The following is a 4,481-nucleotide window of genomic DNA, read 5'->3' as shown; positions in this document are numbered from 1 at the left end:
ATTTTTTTAACTTCAGATGCTTTGAACAGCACCCGCTCAGTGAAGATCAAGTTCACTTGAACTCTGTCATCATCTCGGCGGGAGTCTCTACTCCATGTAGAGTGGAGTCCTTGCTTAGGGCTGTCCTACAAACCTGCTTGCTGCAGGGGCTTTTTCTCCCACCTGAATGGGAACATCTGTGAACGCAAAAAGAACTCAGTGATTAATGTAAAATGGCTTACAAGCTGAGAGGCCAGACCCCCATACATATTCCAACAATGAACTGTCAAAGAACAAAAGGAGGTGAACTGGTATGTGTGGATAGTGGCTAACAAGTGAATAACATGCAGGTGAGAAGGTGGCTGGGGAAGGCCAGGCAGAGTTGATTAGGGAAGTGGGAACAGGTGTGTGGATGGGTGTAGCAGTCAGGTAATGGGAATAGGAGGGAAAGTACGAGGGTATCTGGTTAATGGATGGAAAATGGCAATTAATAGTCACTGGGGAAGCAGGGATTGGGCTGAAGAGGAGGGACAAAGGAGGGACAAAGGACAGACCATGACAGCGCTCTTGTCACAGTGTGTACAATTAATTAAATTAATTACATTTTTTTTGCATTTCCCTTTTAAATTTGATATTATTACATTATCAGCTGTATCTAGAGTTTTGTTGCAGTCTTGTAAACCAATTTCCAATCTACTCCATGTTGTCTTGAGTTGTCAGAGCTACAGTGAAGTCCATTCCTCTCTAACAGTGTTTTAGTGAAAGAAAATCAGTGGGTCTGCTCTATTTCAGTGCACTGGTGCACCGCTCAACACGTAACAGCGAGGGCCAGGAAAGCTGTTTTCAATGGAGAGTAATCCCTCAGGCAGATGCAGCAACACATAATTGTCAGCTGCAAAAACAAACAACAATGTCAGCCAACAGGGCGAAAGCTTTGGTAGTTTTGTTGTTGACAAATGATGCATGGGAAAAAATATTAACATTATGATGTTATATAAGCCTGAATGACATTCATCCCTTCTCTGTCCTATCAGTTTCACTTGATTTGTTTGTCTTTGTATGGGCCACATGGTCGTGGTGATGTATCTGCCTCTCTTGCAGCTCAAATTTAGTGGCAGATTGCCAGCTGTGAAACCCATCAAATGGTGTGCAGACTCCAGCTTTTGGTGAACACTGGCGTGGTGATGGTGTGGACCCAGTGAGTGAAGAATGCATAAAAGTGCAAGCAACAAGTTGGCCTCAAACTTGGCACGCCCATGTACATATGTCACATGCCTGCAGCTGCTTCATAGTAGGTTCTCCCCCAGGCTCTTATATAGATATATTTGGTCCTCCTCATGTATGTGCAACTGTATTGTGATAGACAAAATGTAAAAACACCTTTTCTCATGCAGTATAATCCAGTGGTGCTTCTCAGAATGAAGGAAGGATGCTAAAAACGGCTGAATTTCAAGGAGGCTATGTCGTCACTCCAGTGAAGGTCTGTTTCAATGTCAAGAGGCCTTCAAATTCTACTGAGGACCAAACCCTTCCTTCAGAAAATTTTCAAGAATGCACGTGTGTGTCCTCGGTGGGCTTGAAGTACCTACAATTCTTTGCACACAATTTGCTGGAATTGAATTCTGTGACTTGTCTTTTTAAGTTTTGTTTGTGATTCATCCTGGCTTCATATGAGCAGAGGAAATCTAAGGCAGTCACTAGGCTAATTTATACAATGTAAAATGCCATAGGCTTGTGCTAATGATGTTAGCATGTTATATTTGTTTGGAAAACATGTTTAGTTTAAGACAGTTGTTTTGTCAGTGAACCATGTGAGTTGTAATGGAGCCAAATTATGTAACACTACCTTTGTTAAATGTTGCTGTTGTCCCTGGCTTCATATGAGTAGAGGGAATGTCCACTAGCCACTATGCTAATTTATACAATGTAAAATGCCATAGGCTTGTGCTAATAAAATTAGTATGTTGTATTTGTGGGGAAAATGTGTCCAGATAAAGACAAGTGCTTTGTGAATGCTGCGAGTTATAGTGAAGCTGATTTGTGTACTTGTGTTTGAAATTGTCTCTATTAAGCCATGTTTAATGTGTGTTTGATGTGTGTTTTGAATCAACTAAACTTTACAGCAGTTCACAGAAACCTCTGAAACCAACTAGTGTTGTGGAGGTGTAACTGCAGAGTTACACAGACACACCACTGCACAAGTATAAATGCTCACAATGGCGTAGGACACATGCGTAGGCTATGGCATATGCTCTGCACAGAGCTGACGCACAAGTGTAAATCCACCTTTAAGGCTCAGTACTTCCCAAACACGACATTACCATGCTGTCAGACAGCCTCTTTTGACGGGGAACTGAACTAAAAGTGAAACTTATCTATGCTCTCGTCAAAGCCAAACTCCATTGACAAAAGTAGTGGTTTTACCTTGCAGAACATGGAAGCTTCTGATCTACCACTGCCTCAATCAGTTAGTTTTTAGATTCTTCATTCCTCTGAGTAATGCAAGAAAAACAGTTTTCCTCACAAATTCAATGTGACACTGACTGAGTTATTGATATACAAATGGTGATTCAGGGGGTTGAAGGATTTCTTTGATGTGAAATTTAAATCTGCGTGCTTCCCTGAAATGTTGTGCTTGCTATATCCTGACTTTTATTTCCTTTTAAAATGTCTATATATTCATTTTACTTTTGCCAATTTAAAATCCCCATCTGAAAAATTGCGTTTTGCATCTCAAGGCAAAGCCACTGTAATCAAATGTGGTATTCATGCTCAATTGGGGTGTTCACAAATACACTTTCCTGAATCATGACCCTAGGTTGTACAGAAATAATGAAAGCTTAAAGCTGTTGTCAGATGTTGACATATGTTTGGGAGGAGCGTTTAGGGCACCTTTCCTCAACGCCCCTCGAGGCCTAAACACAGCAGCTGTTCAGTGGCTCTGAAACAGCCTCAATATGGCCAAACTCACCAGAGCCAAACACACTTCACAACTGCATATGTTCATCACATACCAACACTTTTACGCTGCTACTATTATCAAATAGGCCTTCCTACACATGTACTTTGGAACTGTAAAGTTTTCCCACAACAGCTGAATTTATTAACATGCACACACACTGTGCCAAAGCAGAGAGATAACCAGCTGCCTATGGAGGCGAAATATCCAGAGCTATCTCCTAAGCCCTGTTTCTTCAGCTTCCAGTTTCTGTGAGAGAACATTTTTTTGTCAATATGGATTATTAACCGTGAATGTGATATTTAAGACACCGCTTTAGGGGAACTGGCAATAATTTATTGCAGTTGAGTCATTATTCAGACACAGGTGTCCTTAACATGAGTGGTAGGGTTGGAGAGGAAATCACAGTGGAACACAGCTTCCATCTGGTGGGGAGAGAATGTAAGTACAAAGTAAACCATTGATAAGAGTCACTGACGTGTTCTTGCATGCTGATGTGCTGTCTTTAAGGGTGTTTTCACATATTGTCCTTTTTAAATTAACTGAACTCAGTCCTCTTAAAGTGCACCTAAAGTGGACCAACACAAAAGGGATTCAGTTCTCTTTCTGGTCCATTTCAGCTCTGATGGAGCCTCAGTCCTCTTTCTGTTCACACTATAGCCTTAATTGTGTCACTGCAGTGCGGTCATGAAGCCCCTGTCTTTCCAATAGACTTAAAATTGGAGGAAACCCTGTGTGTTTCTGCGCAGTAGACTGTTGCTGTTTGATGTATTCTACATTCCACATCTGGAGACGTGCAGTATCTCCCGTGAACCAAACTCTGCCTCGTCCAGCATCTTTGCAAGTGTTACAGGCCAGCGTGGTTTCATCTGTTTTTATAAGCATCCCAGTGCAACAGCATGTCATCTAGAGGGCTAAATACAATGGCAAAGAGCAAAGCGACCACTCCCCGAGATGGTCTGTGTTTGGTTCACTTCAGAGGGATTCTCTTGGAGTGTTCACATGTGTGCAAAAAATGATGTGTCACTGCTCTGAGTCGGCTTAGACGGCCGAAAAGGACCAAGTGTGAAAACACAGCACTTTTTTTTTTCTTGTATGTATTTTGTACTGGTGGAGTTTATAGTATATTTACTGTTGTAAGTATGATGTTATTTCTACTACTCTGGTGCAGATTTGTGTTCATTCCCCCCACCTCCAACCCCAAAAATGGGCAGAAATAAATACAGACATTGCAGTAGGAACCTGGATTATTTTGCTTTGATGGTTTTAAACAACCTGAACACATCCTCTCACCATTCTGCATCCTCTGTTTTAAAGCTGTAGCTCTGTGATATTTCCTTTGCATGATAGAAAAGATAATTATTCTATCTTCAAAATAATAATAACAATACACTGGATTTATAAAACGCTTTTCTAGATACTCAGACGCTTTACAAAGAACAACAGCAAAACAAAGGGGAAAAAACAATACAGAGATGAAATAATCTGTAAGAAGGGAAACAATGCAGAGAAGGAGAAGAACAGTTACATGCACATGTACATG

At 41.1% G+C, this 4,481-nt stretch overlaps 1 long non-coding RNA gene across 1 annotated transcript; it reads left to right on the top strand.

Moving 5' to 3' along the window:
* The first annotated feature begins 423 nt into the window (after nucleotides 1-423).
* On the top strand, nucleotides 424-1,975 carry LOC117253594 (uncharacterized). The gene is made up of 3 exons (XR_004501406.2): nucleotides 424-554; nucleotides 1,081-1,270; nucleotides 1,374-1,975. It is a non-coding gene; the product is annotated as an uncharacterized LOC117253594 (long non-coding RNA).
* Nucleotides 1,976-4,481: the final 2,506 nt, after the last annotated feature.

This window comes from Epinephelus lanceolatus, chromosome 6, assembly GCF_041903045.1.
Source record: "Epinephelus lanceolatus isolate andai-2023 chromosome 6, ASM4190304v1, whole genome shotgun sequence".
NCBI classification, from domain to species: Eukaryota; Metazoa; Chordata; class Actinopteri; order Perciformes; family Serranidae; genus Epinephelus; species Epinephelus lanceolatus.
This window is presented reverse-complemented; position numbering and strand designations above follow the sequence as displayed.